Raw genomic sequence first — 21,097 nt, 5'->3', positions numbered from 1 at the left:
TTAAATCCAAATAGCCATAATATTATAACTGGTGTGGCCACATTTAATATTTTTCTTCCATGAATACAGCATGGGCTTATTAACAGAGACCAGAAAATAAAAATAGAGGCGACCTTCCAAGCTCCAGCTTTACGTAGAGATACCATGGCAGTAATAAGGCAGCTAACTTTCAAAAGAAGCTGGGGTAGGGCCACAGAGAGAATCTTTCCCCATTTTCTCCTTTTCTACCAGATAGAGCACTTTCTCTGTGTATGGATCCATGTCATCATTCAGCTGTTTCTTCTGGCAAAGCCAGAATCCGGAACAGAATCTCAGTGAAAAAGAAACCAATAAATTAGATCTCTTTGTGAGCAATTTGCCGTTAGTTCTATCCTCCCTGCCTGTTAAGATTCTTTATTTACTTCACCAAGAGATTTCTGCTGACAAGTCCATCCATTTACCACTAGCCTAGATAAAATGATAATAAACAAAATGTCAAAAAATGTATTCATGGGACCTTCCCCATTCTCACCCCCTCCCCTTCTTCTTTTTCATCAAGCTGGTATATTAAGGAGCAATTGGAGCTAAAAAGTTTAAAACCTACAGGTTGGCGGAGGCTTTCCGTTTCTTTAATTAAATGTATTTTATGACTATGTTTTTATATATTATATATTTATAATGATATATATATAGATGCATATATATAAATATTATACCCAAAGCTGGTGCAGTCAGAAAGAAGGCAAATCCCTTTCAGTTCCTGCTGCTTATGTTCCTGATCTGATCTGGCAAATAATCATGGGGAGACTGGATGAGGCATCTTGAGGGAAAGGAAATTTTCCGTTTTATGCTTATGGATGATTCCCAGAGGAATCTTTTGTTTCAAGTCTCTTTCGAGTCCTTTGGGTGAAAGGCAAATGCTGAACAGTTCTATCTCGTGCATAACTCCAATGGAGACACCTATAATACAAAACAGAGATCCCCCGGGGGCACCGTTATACATTTATTATAAAGCAAAGATTAAAACAATTTTATGGAAATTAAAGATAATATGGAACATTTGTCTCTCTCTCAGTCAAAGAGTAACATGAAGCAGTTCAACAAACAGCTCCAGGCAGTTCCATGAGAGATGATCGAATGGCTGGGACTAAGAGGACAGGCAGGGCGGCTACAGACTGCGAGGTGTGGGTTTTTTACCAGGGCATCTTGCCGGTGCTTGGCAACAGTGCTCGAGTGAAAAATGATATGCCTGCAAAATCAGAACAATGGGCAAGTCGAAGGGTACATAGGTGGTTTGCCCTCTTGAAATCTATCTCAGCAGGACAGGATGCAAACAGCAGGGTGGGGACCAGAAGGGGTGTCCCGGATAGCTTTTTGTCTTTTTTTGGAGAGCACACGCGCGCGTGTGTGTGTGTGTGTGTGTGTGTGTGTGTGGTTTTCTCTGTTTCTACTTGATTCATGTGCTCACTGGAAAAAAAAAAAATGTACAAAAGCCCTGGAAATTTGCTAAAACTCCAAGCTGGTAGCATTTCCATTTTATATATAATAGAATCCTGTTACCAGAAAGAAGTGGTGGTCAGAGGAGAGTAAAACATGTGTTAAACAAGAGATATACTTTACTTCATTTGCACACAAGGGTCTGATCTGACCTGTAGTGCACTGAATTTATGGTAAAAGGAGGGCTTTTAAATTGGGTTTGTTTTATTTTGATCCTCTGTCTGGATATTTCTTTCATACCTCCCAGGCAGTAGCTCTCATGGGTAAGCTTATATTTTTGTTAATAAAAAATGCAATTGGTGCTAATCTAGACTTCCATCATGATCGTTCAAGCTTTCCAATGTTAATAACCACTCCCTAAGAAAGGATCATCAAAAGAGTTCAGACTACGTGGTTTTGCGGTCAAGGCAGTGAGCCATATTCAGAAATGTCTGCTTTCCATTCCCTGGCCCACTGCTGGATAACTATGTGACATTTATAAGTTAATTGTTTTCTTTCGGTCTTGATTTCTTTAGCTGTAAAAGGCTACTCTTTATTTACTTATTTAACATGGGTCTAGGGATGGCAAGGATTTATGGAGTGAACTAGTTAAGATATTGGGCTTTTGATCTGGCTGACCTGGGCAAAGATCTCTCTTCAATACTCACTAGTTCTATGACTTAGGATAAGTGACCAACTATGTAACTCATTATATGTGTGTATATATATATATGTATATATATATACCACAAATATATATAGTTATTGTGAAGATTAACTGAGATAATGTAGGTAAAATATGTTTTACCTAAACTCAATAAACGTACAGATTTTATAAATAATAATAATAGCTAAACGTTCTTTAGGCCTCCACACAAATAATTAACTAAAGAGGAAGCATTATCATACAATTATTATTCATAAATAATAGCAGCAACATTTATATACAGATTTTTATGAGCTCTACACAGCAATGAATTTCAATGCCAGATCACAAGCACCATACTTCACCTTTCATTTCAAACTATATGACTTTTTCATATAGTGGCATAATGTAGTACAGACGCTTGAAACACCTCCAATTTTAATTCTCCTCCTCCCCCACTGCCTCCAGCTTTGCACTCTCTAATGAAAAATAAAGGTTAAGGGCAATCTGTTTGAGGCTAAAGTAAAGCCTACTAGACAGACCAGGCCAGGTGATGGTGCAGGGCTCAGAGAGTGATGTGAACAGGAAGGGATATAGGGAGGAACTTATGAAACACACAGAAGGTGTCTGCACTTTTGTATTAAAAATACCCTTGGTGGGGAACTCAGCACCAAAAATAGAGGAAAAAATATTTTCAATCGCTTTTCATGTGCTTCCTTTCACCCTTCAGATAGGAACTATTTTTCCCTAAATGGGTGGATGTGCTTAGTACAGTAAATACAAAAGCTCTCTTGTTCAAATTCATTTAAAAAATAAATGTAAAAGAGACCTCCTTTATAATCACCAAAAGACATGGAAACCAGGGGTTTTTGGGTAATCACACACATCAAGGGGCATTAAAGGGACAAAGCCTTCAGTACTACCTAATAACATTCACCCTGGAGTGTCACTGCTTAATTATGGCTTTTCAAATATTTGGCAATAAAGGAATAAGAATTTATTTCAAACACATATTGATGTACAGCCAAACAATATAGTTGTTTCTTATCTATTAATGAGGTTGAGACTTATGCTTTTAAAGGGATCACAAATAAATTCTTGGGTGTATTTGGCCTTTTAAATATTTTGAATATATGAATTCATCAGGATTTAGGGATTAGGTAACTGCTGTCTACACAAAAAATCTGCAAAATTTTTCATTACTTTTTTATTAGTTGGCAGCACATACTCTAACTGTGAACTTTTATGAAGCTATAAACATAAAGGACCTTCTGATACTGGTATGATGATAATTCTAAATTTCCTCTTTGCAGCTGGGGTTGATCCCCTCTATTTGGTACAGTCTATTTTTTTTGTGACTTAACAGAAGAACGTTGGCTCACTACTGTATTGCCTTCAAGCACTTTCTCGGGAAGGTCTTGAATTAAATCCACATGGAAACCCAATGCCCCTCTCCACCTTTCCCTTAAGGTGGTTATAAAATGTCAGTAGAAAGTAAAGCTGTTTATTTTACTTAGGGTTGGATTCTGTTAGTAAATGAGTTTCTGGTGGGGCTTATGTGCAAACCACATCTTTCAATCAGATTCTTTACATGACTAAATGTGTATTAAATTGTGCCATAAATATTAATTTAAAATTCAGAAGTTCAGATTCCATCGAAATCCATGCGAATAAGCAGAGATATGCACTGTTTAACAAGTTCTAGGTTCACATTCTAGCTCCAGTAGCAAAGCATTGCCTCACTCTTGTATGTAGCAGGCAAAAAAGACAGTAGTGCTGTCTTCCCAATATGCAGAGCTCCCCACCAGCAGAGATCTATGACCTGGCTTCAACGCGGCGACTTGGAGATCTCTGCAAAGAGAACCAGGCAATCCTGGCAGGATAGTTCTACTTCTGGAATCCAGGAGATGATATGTGCTGAGGCAGAACCTGGCTGCTGAGCCACGTCTTCTAGAGTTGGGACAATTTTCAAATATGATGAAACAAGGCAGTGAGCAGGGAGGTGCCAGAGTACGAGGATAATGGGAGGCAGATTAATCTGAGATAATATGGTTTCTCTGGGCTGGGCATTAAGGGTTATCTCTTGTGAAACCACACGATGTTTCTAGGATCTGGTGGGCAAGAGACCCACCCTGGACCCTCCAGGCATTCTTTCTACTGATTTCCAGCTATATCCTTTGAAGAAGATTCCACAACATGCCATAGGTGGAAAAACAATAACTTATATGTAGGTAAAGCATGAAGATAAAGACTTCTGTTGCATTTGCCTTTTCATATGAGCTGCTTTAACTCTGGCAATATCTTATTGATACAGACAAGAGGCAGAGAAATACTGGGTAGACTAGGGAGGAGTCCCTGACAGGGGCTTCACCCTCAAGCCTGGATCCACGGCCCTAAATTGGAACCTACATTCCTGTTTTCCCACTAGAATGTTGCCTTTTCCAAAACCATCCTGGCCTGCTGCACCCCTCTACCTTGTACCCATTGTACCCATTACAACCCCAAGTTCCACTGGCAGAGGAGCAGAGTGATGAAGCAGAGAAGGAGAGTAGAGAAGAAGCTTCTGAACATTGAGAGGAGAAGAGGTAGCTGGACATCAGAGACTATGGTCAGAGAGGAGTCCGGCCGGGGACAGCCAGGGGAAGGTTATCTTCCCCCTCCGTCTCCTTTCCAGCTCCCCATCCCACTGACAGCCACTTCCATTTTTCAACAAAATCCTCTGCATATACCACCCTTCAATCCATTCATGTGATCTGATTTTTCCTGGATGCCAGACAAGAATTCAGGATGCACTGGGTGTGGGACCCAAAAAGGCTGTCACACTGACTCTTCACTGAGCTGTTTAAAACTTAAGCCATTTGCAGACAGCAAAGCTAAAAAAGCACTGTTTGTAACACACACCCTCTGGGGCTCCAGAGGTCACCAGCAACCCCCAGACACTGCAGTGGGCCTGCTGGCGCCCAAAGGCACTTGCCCCAGCTCCTGCACCTGCTCACCTGCGTGCTCCCCCTCCCACAAGGTGTTTAAGCTTGGTGACCAAATAAACTAGCTACCCCCCCCCCCCCCCCGTCACAAACCCCACAGGGAATCAGGGGAACTCTCCTGTCTCATTATCTTTTACTAAACTCAAGGCTTAAAGAGAAGGACAGTGATATCAGCATAAATTGCAGACTGGATGGTAGAAACCACCTACTTTCCTTTCTTTTCATTTCCCTACAGACCTGGGCCTGTTGTTCCTACATAAAGCTGTGGAAATCTATCATTTGTTTTGGAGCTTGGAGGAATGAATGTACATATTCTCTCATTAAAGAGAAACAGGATGCCCTTTGGTACCTGTATTTCTGTTTTACTTAAGTTTCAAAAGTGAGATTCTTGAGTCCAGAACATGGTATTCAATGGTTCTCTATCTTTTTTATTAGGAGAACCCATTTTACTTTGTTGTAAAGTCTCATGATCCTTCATATATGTGTTTTTAAATCTGCATTATTAGTCACTTCCACATCTATAGATCTTTGGAAACACATAGAGAAATAATTAAATGTATCTTTATGAAAAACAATACTATTTGAGGAAATCCTTGGCTTTAGCTTTACTCACCTCTGCTATTTACTCTGCTGTTTCCTAGGAGCTTTGGAGCCCACATACTGCTAACCACTGAAGTACTTGAATGAAGATGGTTGCTGGAAGTCATTTGCTCTGCTCTTAAATGCACTAACATTAACTGAATGGGTCTTTTGCTATTGTCTGGGATTGGCTTATTAGCATCCTTCTATTCCCTTGGTGTTAAAAACAGAGCCTGCTTAGATTATAAAATAAACCCAGGTGAAAACAGACCTGTGATGGATAAGCATGCCTCCAAACCACAGGGATAACTACCATCTTTGTATCATTAGCTTGCAGGAAAGGAGAAATAGAGTCAACATTCTAAGAAATAAGACAAAAAATAGGTTATGCATGGTAGTAAAGCTCTCCTTGTTTTTTTCTTCTATGGAATGCTCCAATGCTTATGTTTGAATAATGCATTTGACTCAAATGGCAAGAATTTATAAAATCTAATGGAAAGGGTAGTGGTTAAGAGAATAGGGCTTCAAGTCACATTTGGGCTTAAATATTTCAATACTTACCAGCTGTATGAACATGGGCAGGTAACTCAAACTCTCTCCAAGTCCTGGTTTTATCATCCCTAAAGGAGCAATAATATTTATACCTATAAGTTAGTGATTATTAAATAATAAAATTATGTAAAGGCTTAACACAATTGATGGTGCATAGTAGCACTCAAAATTTGCATTAACACTTGTAAGTACCTTGTGGCAGACTATGAGAAAGAGATTTAGGGGAATACTGCTTAGAGTTTAATTGCTTTTGGGCATTAATCCTTAAAATCGGTTGGCTTTACCCGCACTGTGCAGATTCCCTGTGAGGTTTGGATCTAAGAACTCACATGTACTGTCTGTGACATGGGGACAAACAGAAGCATGCCAGGGCTATGATTAATCTGGAAAGTATCACTGTAGCTGAAGCAGAGAGATCAGTAGAGGATGGTGGAGACACTGGGAGAAACATGGGAGGAAAAGAAAAGAAACAAACAAATACGAGAAAATGAAAGAAGGAAGTGTGATCCAGAAACAAATATTGACATACAACTGAAGGACACTGGGAGAGCTGGGTAAGTATTTCAAATCCTTGTGGCAGGACATTAAGTTGAAAAAACCCATAAGCCTAAAATCTGCAAGTGAGTTGATATCAGTGAAGTCTCTAGTATTTGCACTGCCATTGGGAGCTGGGGCAGAGATTTTTTTTTTTCTTTTTTCTTCTTTTTGTCTTCTGTGCAGTTAAGCCTCACATTTAGGCCTCCAGTCTCTACAGAGCTTTTTTTACCCCCCCCACCAGAGTTTTGGCATTACCACTTAATAAAAATAATACCGTTACCAAGAGTAATAATATTGATAACTAATATTAATTAGGTTCTTGCTATGTGCCAGGTGTGCAAACGTGCATTAGCCCATTTAATCTTCATGATACCTCTATGGAGCAGGTAATATTGTATTATTGCCATTTTACAGATGAGAAGACTGTGGCTTAAGGAGATTATGTAACTTGTCTGAGGTAATACAGAGAGTAAATGGCAGAGCTCAAACTCAGAGCTTTTGCACTCTAGAGTTATTAAACAGGGTTGCTACATATAGCTGCACAAGTTGTGCACTGTACAATTCATAGGCTTGGTTTCATTCAGAATATGATGTGAATGTGGCAACCTTGGTACTGTGTAATGTAGAGACCCTAGTTCTTAATCTTCACTCTGTAACTTAAATTTAGTGCCCCCCAACTTCTTCTTTTAAATGAACAATTTAAACCTTATGTCTTCATGCCTCCAATGTTTTTTATGTGTATTTTACAAAAACAGTAACTTATGTCTGCAAACATGTTTCTGATGTAGGCAATAGCTAAACAAGACAAGATCACCACCAAAGATCCCACTTAAGATAAATCGATGTTAATCAAATGTCTTTGAATAATGTCGAGACTCTGCTTGTCTAAATCAGTCTCTTCTAAGATTGGAATCCTGTGTTAACTTAGAGAGGGAAGAAAAGATCTTTTTCAACCAATCCTTAACATTGAGCACTACCATTACCAAACCAAAATACCATATCACCTTTGTCTAAATGGTTTCGATCTGTTAAAACTAATAGTATTCAATGTTCACTATCTATCCAGGTAAATGAAAATTTGCTTTAGAGTAAAACAATATCTATCTTTCCAAATCCTGGGGGTAGGATGGTTTGTTGCACATGGAAGCCAAGCTTCAGATCTCAGGAATCTGGTTGAGGTTTGGAAGTGTTCAGCAAGCAAATATTTTTTACACAGTCAAAAAAAAAAAAAACACACACACACACACACACACAAAAAGAGCCTGGTATGGACGTTAGAGGCTACAGTGATAGATTCATTTCCTAGGAAATTGATCAAGAGAACACAAGCACCAGCCATTTCCTTACAAGACCAGCAGAATCTAGAAGACAGTCAACTTCTTGACTGGCTGTCTGCATTCTTCTAGCACCATTATTATCACTGGAATTATAGTTGGTATTTGATATGAACACAGTCACTTGCAGAAACAACTAAAGCTATTTTTGAATTATTCAACTCTGATAGCAGTAATCTTTCTACTTGCTACTTTTCTGCATTTTCTTCTGTAACAACTTCTTCCATCCTCTTGTACTGCATCTGCTTTGTCCCCTTTCCTCTTAAGGCTCACATGTTCTTTCTTTACACACATGTGTCATCTGCTTCTCAAGCTCCACAGTATTTCTTTTCTCCAGAAATTCTAGAGAGTATTATTTTCCCATTAGAGCAGAACACCAGGACACTGAGAACAGTTTAATATTCCAAGATTCCATAAACAGTCTGAGTGATTGCTCAGATTTAAACGACCTCACACATAATTTTAGCAAATGGAGATGCATTAAATGGCTCCAACAGGTGTATGATTAAAAAAAGAATGTCAAATTTTTGTGGAAATTAATACGGGAATATAGGTTCTACTATTACTGCTTAGCAGCAAATGGTTCAAGTAGTATAATAATACAGCAGACTTACGGAGCCAATTAATCCATTAGGGGAAAATTCCATTTATTAAAAAAAATAAAGTGAGTTTTAACCTAAAGAGGAACTGCAGACAACAATTCTAAGTGGAATTCATCTTTGCAAGTTACATACTGTTTTGTAGATAATTTGAAATCCAGTAATGGAAGGCAAAGAAGGGTACTGAGAAAACATAATTGCTATTTTTAATAAAATATGATTTTTGAGGTATACTAAAATTTTATGTCAATGACACTAATTATTTTGGCATCTTATTGGCAGTCACAATTGGACAAAATGTAGAAGTATGTAAGTGCAAAACAAGTTCCTGGCATCATTTCCTTATCCTTACATACTTCAGGGTTTTATTTATGGCTAAATTGAAGCTGGATGTCAAATCTGGGCCCCTTAGAACAAAATCTTAATAATTAACTGACAAAACTGAACATGATCGCTTCTGACACACCTACACTGGTAATTATTGCTTTGAGGCCATTTACTAATGAAATTAATGTATTCATTGCCCTAACAAATTAGCATAACTCATACATAATGCCCCACATTTCAAGACCTCGCTAGAAAAACAACACTTAATACAGCAAGATGAAATGGCAAGGGCATTACATGGAGACAGCATTCACTGAATTACTACATGTTAAAAACCACAATAGCTAAGTGTTCGTTACAATGCAAAATGTAAACACAATGTGGGTATTAAAGCCATTAATAGTGTAGTCAAGAGTGTACAATTGATGATTATCTTTGCACTTCAAATAAGCAGATATTATAATAGCAGTAACCATGGAATCTAATTAAATGTCTACTTTTAGAGCTACAAAGTATGAAAAGAATGCTCCCAAGATAGCCTCTTCTTCCCTACCACATTGATAAAGAATATTGTGCAGCTGTTGTCACTTTTCTACATTTCTTATTAAATGAACTCAATGGCATACTTATTAAATACTGGTCCTTACTCTAGCAGCAAGAGGGTTAAAAAAAGGAGAGTAAACAGTTTTAGTTTCTACGTGTTATCCTTAAAGGGGAAAAACATGAAACTATCCTTATCTGAGCTTAATGATTTAATCATTTGCTTAATGTATAAGGAGGTGATTTTGCTTTTATTCTCTATGTACTTTTCATTTTAAATGACCAATAATAACTCTAAGTCAAGTGAGATAGTAAGAAGATAATGCAAAAAAAGAAGACTGTAAACTACACTATATTTTCTTTTCTTTTCTTTCTTTCTTTCTTTTTTTTTTTTGAGACAGAGTCTCACTCTGTCACCCAGGCTGGAGTGCAGTGGTGTGATCTCCACTCACTGCAAGCTCTGCCTCCCAGGTTCACGCCATTCTCCTGCCTCAGCCTCCCAAGTAGCTGGGACTACAGGCGCCTGCCATGATGCCCAGCTAATTTTTTTTTGTATTTTTGGTAGAGACGGGGTTTCATCGTGTTAGCCAGGATGGTCTCGATCTGCTGACCTTATGATCTGCCCGCCTTGGCCTCCCAAAGTGCTGGGATTACGGGCGTGAGCCACTGCTCCCGACCAACTACATTATATTTTCTTTGGCAAACTGTAACCCAAAGACATCATCCCAAGCATACACGTATAGTAAAACGTGGTGGTGGATGTTTTCAATATCCTTTGCTACATCTACTTTAAGAGAATCATGCCCTAAAATAACCACATGCTCAATTGTGATGGTGCTTGACACCAGTGTGCAAATGCGCACGCACGCACACACACATACACACACACACACACACACACACAGAGGAGTCAGCAATTACTGGATAGTTGAGATTTGGATTTGACTTATGCTTGATAAAATATGTATTACAAAAAAAATTGCATTTACAGCATCCTCCAATTCACAAACGTTGGCCTCTCTTTAGTACCTACAAATATGTATTTCATCAAAATTCAAGGCATAATGATTGAGAGAATTCATAGGATTGATTAAAAGTGGAAGCTTAAATCTTTATGGATGGAAGTAAGCTTGTCCATCCTCTAATCCAGCTCTGTCACTTTGACAATTGGGAGGTAAATATTTTGAGCACTGAGCAACTTGTCTAAGGTATCATAGTAGGTTTAGTCAGTTAAAGTCTCTGGCTTTTCTGACTTTAATTCCAGAGCTCTTTTCATTACACTGCAGAGAGTGAATGGATGAGCGCTCAGAAAAGAAACTGTAGCTGTAGGTGTCCCCTTACTTTGCTAATGGGAAAAATAACTGACAAGTATATCTTAGAACCAAGGACTTTTGCAGTTTCATTAAAGCCTCCTAGAAATACCTTTTAAATAAGGTTGAGCCTGAAATGCTATAAACCCTGAAATGCATGCAAGCACTTCAGCCATAAGGAATCCATGCCTTTGAAATCCAGACTCCAACCCCAACTTCTGTGTCTCCCCATATCATTCTAAGGAGGCTTAAGTAATTTCCTTCATCAAATACACACAGGGAGTTGATGTGACAGCAAGAGTTGGAAAAAGGGAAAATCCTGTTTAGATATTTATTAAATGTATCTATCACAATGGAAAAGATGAATTGCAATTAAATTGACTTAAATCACACACACGCATACTCACATGTATGCAGTATACATCTATATTTATATTTATATGTGTGTGTTTTTGCAAGCAGAGACCATGACTGAAGGTTGCTCACAAACAGATTCTTGTGAAAATTAAATCAAACAGAAATAGAATGAAGACTACGTGGTGAGAGTATTACATTTCTATTAGGTACACTACATAATTGCCATTTAGTCTACTGACTGGTTTCTATTTAATTTACATGCAAGAGGTCTTGTGCTTTTATAATTGTCACAGTTCTCTTTGATTATGGCTACGATTTACTACTGTGTGTCTATTCCTATTCCCTTCACCCTTGACTCCTTCCCTCCCTCCCTCCCTTCCTTCCTTACTTCTTCTTCCTTCCTCCCTTCCTTGCTTCCTTCTTTCTTCTCCTTTTTTTGAAGTTATTTGCAGAACGTTGTATATCACACTGAATATCCTATAAAACTGGCCAGTCTGGAGACCGGCGATGGTAAAGACTTTTAGCTCATTACCCTGCACCAATGACATGACTTCTTTCCTGCCGTATTTGTGGCACACCTTGCTGAGATGGAGATGGTGAGAAGTTTGGAGGTGGGCCATGTCTAACTCTGTGTTCTTTCTATTCCCTTCTGAGGCTAAAAGGGAAAAACATTAATAAGACAACATAACGTACACCAACAGGCACATTTAGGTGTGCATTGAGGCCCATGAGTGGTAAAGGCAGCTCTGATGAGGGACTTTGTTGCATTTATAGGAGAAAAGTGAGGAAGGCCTTGTGACAGATACGAAAACCCAAGTGTAACAAATGTGCTTTTTATGTATGGAATATGGACTTGCACCAAATGAAATGTTGGCTAAAGTTCAGTTCTAAGAATATTTTGATGCTCTAAGAATATTTTAGGTTCAGTCAATTTAGAAAACATGTAGATTTGATACTAGTTTTAACTTAGAGCCTATACTACTATTAATAAAAAAACAACAGTAGTAATAGCTACCAGAGTATTGAGCAGTATGTGCTAGACAACATGTGCTAAGAATTTTACAGACATTATCTCACATAATCCTTAACTAAATACTATGAGGCAGGTTTTATTGTTAGTATTATCCTCATTTTAACTCTCTGAGGATAATTTTAATATTAATATTAATAATAAAGATAATTATGATGCTAAGAATAGTTCATATTTATGGATCATATGCCTCCTAGGTGATAAGTCCTGTTCTACATGTATACATTTACATTTATGTAATCTTCACAACACAATAAACTAGGATTATTATGCCCCCTTTTTACAGAAGAGGAAACTAAAGAACAGGGAAAATAAGTGATTAGCTAAAGGACACACATCTGGTAAGTGGTGACGCCAAGTGAACCATGTTAGCCTGACTCTATAGTTCCTGCTTCTAACTGTAATACTCACTACCTTAAATTATTTGCTTAGATAATTCACAACAAAGCTAAGATTTGGAGGTAAGTCTGTGTGACTACTATATTCTGTTTGTTCAAGCTCTGTTCTGCCTCAGGCCTTTGCTCTTGTTTTTTTCTCTACCCCATGCTCTGTTCCCCTGCTTGTCTCTGAGGCTGACTCCTTATCTTGCAGTCCCAGGCTGATCTGGCCCTTTCTCAGCAAGGTCTTCTTGGAATGCCTAAGTATGTCACTCAGATACTCATCATCACACCAACTTCGTGACATTTATTACTATATATGTGTGTGTTACTATATCTTTACTCGTTTACTGACATTTTATTGTCTGACTCCCCAGGGCTAAGCTCCGTGAAGGCAAGAACTGTGACCATTTTCTTCACCAATGTACATCAGGGCATCTCTTAATGCTCTGCAGAGAGTGGAGGCTCAAAAGTGCTTGCTGAGGGAAAGAATAAGTGAATAAACCTAACCTCTGCTTTACAACTACAGCTAGAATTGGTTCACTATGTGAACCAGCTGGGTGATGATGAGTATTTTAGATCACGGCAGTGTTTTAAGAAAACCAGATACTATTTGTCTCAGTGTTAAGCAGGTTTCACTTTAGGATTGTGGTTTTATTCAAGTTGTTATCAAAAGCTTTATGAGAAGAAAGATGCTAAAGGATATAACTTTTCACCCTACTCTTACAGGTATTTTTGTTGACTTCTTTTTGGTCCAAAATGGCTGCTTTTTCTGCCCATTTGGAGTTTTAAAAGTTGCATTTTGATTGGAACTTGCATTTTTCTATAAGCTAATAGCATGGTGCTGCTTGGGCTAGAATTGCAGGGTTGACCATTAGAAGGAGGAACTATCTCTTAGAAATTCACTAAAGAAGAATTTGAACAATTTATCATCTTTTCCTTGATTTCTATGACAATAAGATATTTGAACACTTACAAATTGTGTTCTAGTTCTCTCTTTAGAGTTCCTGTGTCTGTACCACATTGAGAGAAAGTAACCTCAGCTTCCATGTGGGTCTGGATAGGTGTGAAGATGATACCAAAAGAAAATTTATTTAACGTGGTTGTTGCTCCTCCTGATTTGGAGCAGTGGCAGATAGAAGGAAGCACAGGAAGATGAGACTTCTGGGGCTGAAAGTCCATCCTTAAATCACAGCAAAACTAAAGAGTTTTTGGATTGCACAGAGGGCACAGGCAGGAAGAAGGTAAGTAGGCTATAGGGGTAGGTCAAAAAAGGTACTTTGGCTATTTAAACAAAAAAAAAAAAGAGAGAGAGAAAGAAAGAAAGAAATTAGACAGTGATCTAAATATCTTGGCATAGGAATTAAAGACTGGGGTGCACTTTTCCCTCAGGAATGGCTCCCCCAACCCTCACTACTGCTTATTAAGCACTTACTATGTTCCAGCCACTATGAAATATTAGGCATAGCTTAACTCACTAAATCCTTAAGTCAAGTAGTTCTCATTACCGGCATCTTATGGACTAGTAAATTGAGGCATAAGGAGTTAAGTAACTTGCCCAGGGCACTCAACAATTAAACGCCAGATTTAGGATTCAAAATCCGGTCTGACTACTAACCCAAATCCTTGCCTCCCAGGATCCTAGACTCTTTTATGGAAATTATTTCCCCATGAAATTTTAGCCAGAGTGAGTTCTTAATTAAGAAATTTCTCCATTTTGAAAGGTAGGTAGAGCCTGGCAGAGGAAGAAGCCATCTCCCTTCAATCAAGCATGGCTACCTGCAACCCGGTTGGATTTGGACAGAGAGAGGTAGAGAGAATGTGAGTTGTATGATTGTTTGTTTAAAAATGGTATAAGAGGCTGGGCCCAGTGTCTCACGCCTGTAACCCCAGCACTTTGGGAGGCCAAGGCAGGCGGATCACCAGGTCAGGAGACGGAGACCATCCTGGCTAATATGGTGAAACCCCGCCTCTACTAAAAATACAAAAACAAAATTAGCTGGGCGTGGTGGCACCTGTAGTCCCAGCTACTCTGGAGGCTGAGGCAGGAGAATGGCACGAACCCGGGAGGCAGAGCTTGCAGTGAGCAGAGATGGCGCCACTGCACGCCAGCCTGGGCGACAGAGCAAAACTCCATCTTAAAAAAAAAAAGAAAAAAAAAGGTATATGAAAGCATGCTGATAGGGAAAAAAAGATTTGAAAAAATAAATAAAATGTTACCTGTTTATTTATTTATTTATTTTTGAGATGCAGTCTCGCTCTGTCTCCCAGGCTGCAGTGCAGTAGCACCATGGCGGCTCACCGGAACCTCTGCCTCCCAGGTTCAAGCTATTATCTTGCTTCAGCCTCCTGGGTAACTCGGATTACAGGCACGTGCCACTACGTCCAGCTAGTCTTTGTATTTTTAGTAGAGATGAGGTTTTGCCATGTTGGCCAGGCTGGTCTCGAACTTCTGACCTCAGGTGATCCGCACACCTTGGCTTCCCAAAGTGCTGGGATTACAGGCGTGAGCCACTGTGCCCAGCCGAGAAATATAATTGTATATGTTTCATAAAATAGCACAAAAATTGACAGGGGGCAAAACATGTCATAATGTTTGTCCAAACCCACAACACATACAACATCAACAGTGAACCCTAATGTAAGCTATAGATTTTGAGTGATTATGATGTGCCAGTGTGAGTTCATGAGCTGTAAAAAGTGTACCACTTTAGTGGGAGATGTTGATAATGGGGGAAGCTATGCATTTGTGGGAGGAAGGGGTATTTGGGAAATCTCTACACCTTTTGCTCAATTTTGCTGTAAACCTAATACTGTTCTGAAAAAAAATAAAGTCTTTAAAACAAAACACAATACTCTGAGTGATCCAAAAATTAAGATCAGGTAAAGAGGGAGCCTAGTGAAGTTCTATAAAGCACAAGTCATTGTTGTGGTCATTTAAATCTACTATGGTTCAAGTAATGATCCCAGAATGTAATGTCAAAGAGTAACAGCCTGATGTAACAAAATTATCCTATAAGGTGGGTAACAATCCTGTCCACTAGGCCTGTGCTTATAAAGGGTTATTTGCGGGGTCTTGTATCCATTGGGGCACACACAGATGAGTGCACAGATCCACTGAGCTGTAATATTTGATATTTTAGAATCAGGTGATCACAATTCCACAATATTGTGGCTAAAAATGTTGTCTAGGATACAGAATTTTTTTAACACAAGTCTCTGAGATAAATGATCTCTGAGAATTTCCTGGTGGCATCTATTTTCTATGGTCTTAAATTCTGTATGTGACTGTTTGCATGGTGAGGAAGGTTAACTAGGTGGCTCGTGAGTAAGGATCAACCTTAGCTTATCGCCACTCTGCCTAATGGTTAGGCAGGATGGACTGGGGAAATTTTCTAAGCCTCACCTGAGGTTGGGGAAGAGACTCCAATGCCCTGAATTGGGTGTTTGTGGTTGCCAAGATTCAGTGAGTGTTCGTAGACCTCTCAGTCTCACATTCTTACTCACAGCAGTGAGTAAACATCTGGTTCTCCCAGGGACTCCATGGTTTTGTCAGGTCAGAGCCTGAAGGAATGCCACATTGTGAAGGTCAAGTGCTGAGAACCTAGGGACTGGAAAAAGACCCAGATTGGTGAAACTTATGAGAAACATTATTAAGAGGCAATCAATCTTCTTCTGGTGACATTCTGTCAGGAGTACAGGGCTGCTGAGTATGATCACTGGAGGGGTTAGCGCTGGGACAGCCAATGTGGGCAGTCCGCCTCCCCTCGCAACTGAAGGGTGAACTGTCTGGAGAAGGAACTCTGGGTGACCTCAAGGAGCGATGCATGCGGCCTGCCCTAGGACACCCGTGAGAATGTTCTCTGTTATGTTTATAAACTTTACAAAGTTATGCTCACAGTTATATAACCCCTATGTGGTGCCATAGTTGATGAAGTGCTGGAAGTTAGAAAAATAATGATGATGTTGTTTTGCCGGTGCTAGGCTTTACCATATACCGGTTAAAGTCAGTGCTAATTTGCTGATGTGACACAGGATGCAATCTCTCTGGCACTAGCCACAGGTCAAGTCAATCTTCTAGTTCAGGAACTTGTAGAAATCAAATTAATATACAACCACATTAAAGTCATTTCAAAGAAGGAATGCTATTGAGTGACTGAGATTTGTGGCCTCATCCAAAAGCAGAGCAAGATCATCTCATAAAAACAGCGATAATAACAATAATTTGTTGACTCCATAGTTTATCCTTGTTTTTATTTTTTATGCATCAATCTGTAATACCAAATACCATTTTGAAAAATGCCACCACTCCATCTCTCCCTCCCCTAACTGCTACATAACTTCCCTGTTTAGAAAGGATGCATCAGCCTCTTGGATAGCTTTCGAATTCTTAACTTTTGAAAAAATAATAAGTAAAAATCTATAGAATAAAACTTGAGTGCTTTTCCTCTTTATATCCATCTCCTACCATACCACCACACATGCACATAATACCTAAGTATTGCCTTGCAGATGGTAGGCACTCAATAAATGTTGGTTGAGTAAATGCAACAAATCAGTACAACCATTTGTGGATAAAAGATCACTCTTTAATCTGAAGTAGAACCTGGAGGTACAAGTCAATATTTAATTAAAGGACTAATAGTTGTGTTAAACCTAGTGAATTGTTATATCTACAAATGTCATAATGTTTCTCTCTTAAGAGATCACAGAGGGACTTTGAGGTCCAAAGAAGTACTCAGGTCAGTAAAGTATTTGGAGAACTATAAAAATCTTAGTGTCAGTTGGATGAATAAAACATTATACAAAGTAATAAATGCCTGTAGCCATTTCCTTACATTAAAATATTCCATTTTATAAGCACATAGGGAGGAAAACAATATGATGTGATATTCAAATATATTAAAGATAACAATATGCTAATGTTTTTAGTTTTCTCAGAGGACAAAGTATTTACTAAAATCATTTTAGGGGTTAGTTTAAATATTGAAATTACAGCGTTGAAAATATTTACAGTATTTATTAACATTTTTAAGAGATAGTATTTAAGAATTTTGATTTTTTTCATCAGGTTTCTATGTAGATACTTCAGCTCTAGGCACATTCCTCAAAACAGAAAAAGTGAAATAAACCTTTAAAAAAATGAAACACACAAGACTGGTTACAAGATGAATAAAACTCATAAAAAGGAAATAAAACAACCAAATATCAAATTGAACAAGATAAGAATTATGATGTTATTTCACCTTTTATCATCTTAGATATGAAAATTTAAAAATCTTCCAATTTTCCTTTGAAAGAAAAATAAGCATATAAAATGTCAACAAGGCTTCTCTTAAATTTTTAACAGACTCATAAAAAAGTAAACTGCAAAAAAACTTGAGAAACATTTTGCATATGATTACCATAAAGTTGTTTCACTTCCGGAAAACTCAGAATAGTACTGCACATGTTCTGTACAGCATAGCATAGGGGAGAGTGCCAAGGAAGAGAACTGCACATTTCAGAGTTCTATCAAAAATAATGTTTTATATCATTATAATTGAGTATCTCCTTAGATTTTTCAAGCCATAAGTTTTGTGGAACCTACCACTACACCCTGAAAGAGAATTGTGGCGTTTTGCATAACATTTCATGTCCAATTTCCCCCAATGGTATGTGTCTTGTTAACTTCTCTGGTGTTTTGGGACAGTGGATGGCCCATTAGTTTTCCATATGTGGGTGGAGCAGTGCTCACACCAGAATAAACAGCATGACTTTATCTTGGTACAAACGCAGAGTTGATTAACTGGGAGGGAACAGAATCCAGGTTCAAATCAAATGTAGGAGGCTAGAGGCTTATCTATCTTTTTCTATCAACCTGCAATAACCTGTTATTTTATTTAGCCCACTCCTCAAAACCTCTTTGAGAAAATCTATTTCTACTTTTCTAAGTAAAATGGTGCGTGAACAGAGGCAATATGCAAATCTAAAAGCAAAACCAGATAAAAGCCTTTTTACCCCAGGAAGCACTAAATCAACACCCTTTTCTCCCTTCAATCCCACAAAATATCCTCATTGCTCAGATTTAAACATACCTTTCTTACAAACGTTTTGGTTGTTTTCTGTGACTTACACGTGAATGACTTAAATAGCAACCATGTATTCTGTAAATCTCGTGTAATTCTCCATAGCTTTAATAAATGTTAAACATGATTAATTCACCAATTGGGAAATTCTTATGTTTGGGAATAATTATTACAGTTATTTCATCTGTGAGCAATTATTTTACTTATGAAAGTCCGACGCAGGGTTATTTTCTTGTGCAGGAAAGCAGGATTTTGCCTTGGAAAGATGACTCCTGTTTGCCTGCCACCCATTCAGGCTGTGCCGATAGCCTGTCATTCACCATAAATGACTTCAGACACATCACAGTCTCTTAGAGGATGAGGAGGGCTCTCTTCCGAGTGCTGCATGGAGCCAGTGAGAATAATTAAACGATTTACTCTCAGCTGTGGAAAACACCCAATTAGAAAAAGATAAGAAAATGTTAAACTCAAGAAACAGTATCTTTTAGTGAAAATTAGAGGTAAAGGAAAATGTCAGAGTATTCTTCACTAAAACAGTCAAGACACAGAAGTGACTGTATATAACTATGACCGGCCCTGCTCTCTGGCTAATAATGACCTCCTGTATTCAGTGTATAAACAATGTTCACAGATACAGTACATTAGCTATACTGTACCTCCAGCCAATTACTTACTTAGAATACAAGGTCTTTCACATGTGAACTTGTGGGTCATAAATCATTTGTTTCCCTTTAATTGAGCTCATCTTTGAACACATAATGGCAAGAGGAATAGCTGTGTTTCTCACCTCGGAAGTATGACTCTCCATCTGCTTCTCTCATCCTGATCAGAACCCTATTAAAATAATTTGATTTTAGTAGGAAAGCAACTTTAAAAATTATGTAGACCAGAAAAACATTAGTATTCCTTCTGCTTTACCCCATGCAAGCAGAAGATGAAAATGACAGTTAAAAGGTGAATGAAAAGTGTATCCTGCACTATTTTAAAATCTGGTTCACATTTGATAATTGGCATCATCTTTTCATTTATATTTGTCATTTTATGAAAACAATCTTCAGGAGTCTTCTAGTCAACAAAGCAATCCTTGAAAATGCCCTGGACAATGAGTTCACAGTGGCACTCAGACTTATGATCCTCTTTGAAGCTTCAGAAATATTCAAGGTTCATGGTGTTGTACCATCATCCTGAAAATAAGAGGCAAATTAGTACATTCTAGGAACAAGATCTCCAAAAATAAAGACAAGGTGTACTTGAAGGAGGAATGTTCGGGAACTGACGTTTCCTTCTAACTCTGCAATCTTGTAATGAGTTGGACCTTACCGCAAACAGAAAAAGAGAGCTACCACCTGAGATGAAGATAGATAAAGGGCACCTCAAGAGTGAGCTACATACAGAAGATTTAAATCAACGCAGTTCAACTGCAAACATCTGCAATAGTTGGAGGGTATGATTTTTCTTCTTGGGGGAAATATGCTTTTATAAAATCTCAATGCAGAAGTGTGAATCGTCACACAATTTTTTGGAAGTGCATACAGAACCTAACATTTTTTCATAAATTAAACATGTTAAAGAGATAAACTTTAATATTGCAAATCACTGTATATCTTGAAAAGCACCCATTTTTCTTGTGGACATCTTCAAGTCACAACTGCCTTTACAGTTTTTTGTCTGATAATCTTTCAGAACTGAACTTTATTTTATGAAAAGTATTTTTGTATGAATATTACTACTTATTATTTAATTAGCCTATGTGTTTAAATAGCATAATTAAAAATTTTGAACAAAATAACTATATTTTTCCTTCTCGACATCTGTACATACATGCATGCATATATTCATACTTAAACACATTGTATAACACATTGAACAAATGAATTATTCTAGAATATTATAATTATTTTAGGGCCATTTAATGCACCCAAATAGAAAAAGATCTCTCCCTCTTTTAAATATTATAAAGATCTTTACAATATTAATTGTCTGAGTTCTCATGACTTTGAGCCCACAGTCTGCCATTAGTGTTATTTGTGTAGATGACTGGTTGCCACAGAAAACAATAAGCTCTCAGAAATTCTCTTTATTAAGATTTCCACAGCTTTTAGATCTCAACCACAGAACAGCAATTAATAATGTGTGATAAATGAATAAATTAATGTAGATAACTTTTTTCTTCCAAGGGCTATCAGATTAATCTCAGAATTTCCTTAATGGCATTTAGTTTCTATATATCAAACTGAAGTTTTAAAAATGAATAGCCAGGCTGGGCGCGGTGGCTCAAGCCTGTAATCCCAGCACTTTGGGAGGCCGAGACGGGTGGATCACAAGGTCAGGAGATCGAGACCATCCTGGCTAACACGGTGAAACCCCGTCTCTACTAAAGAATACAAAAAACTACCTGGGCG

This window comes from Colobus angolensis, unplaced genomic scaffold (assembly GCF_000951035.1).
Source record: "Colobus angolensis palliatus isolate OR3802 unplaced genomic scaffold, Cang.pa_1.0 Scaffold41, whole genome shotgun sequence".
In the NCBI taxonomy this organism is placed as follows: Eukaryota; Metazoa; Chordata; class Mammalia; order Primates; family Cercopithecidae; genus Colobus; species Colobus angolensis.
The sequence above is the reverse complement of the archived record's forward strand: the minus strand, read 5'-3'. Positions refer to the sequence as shown.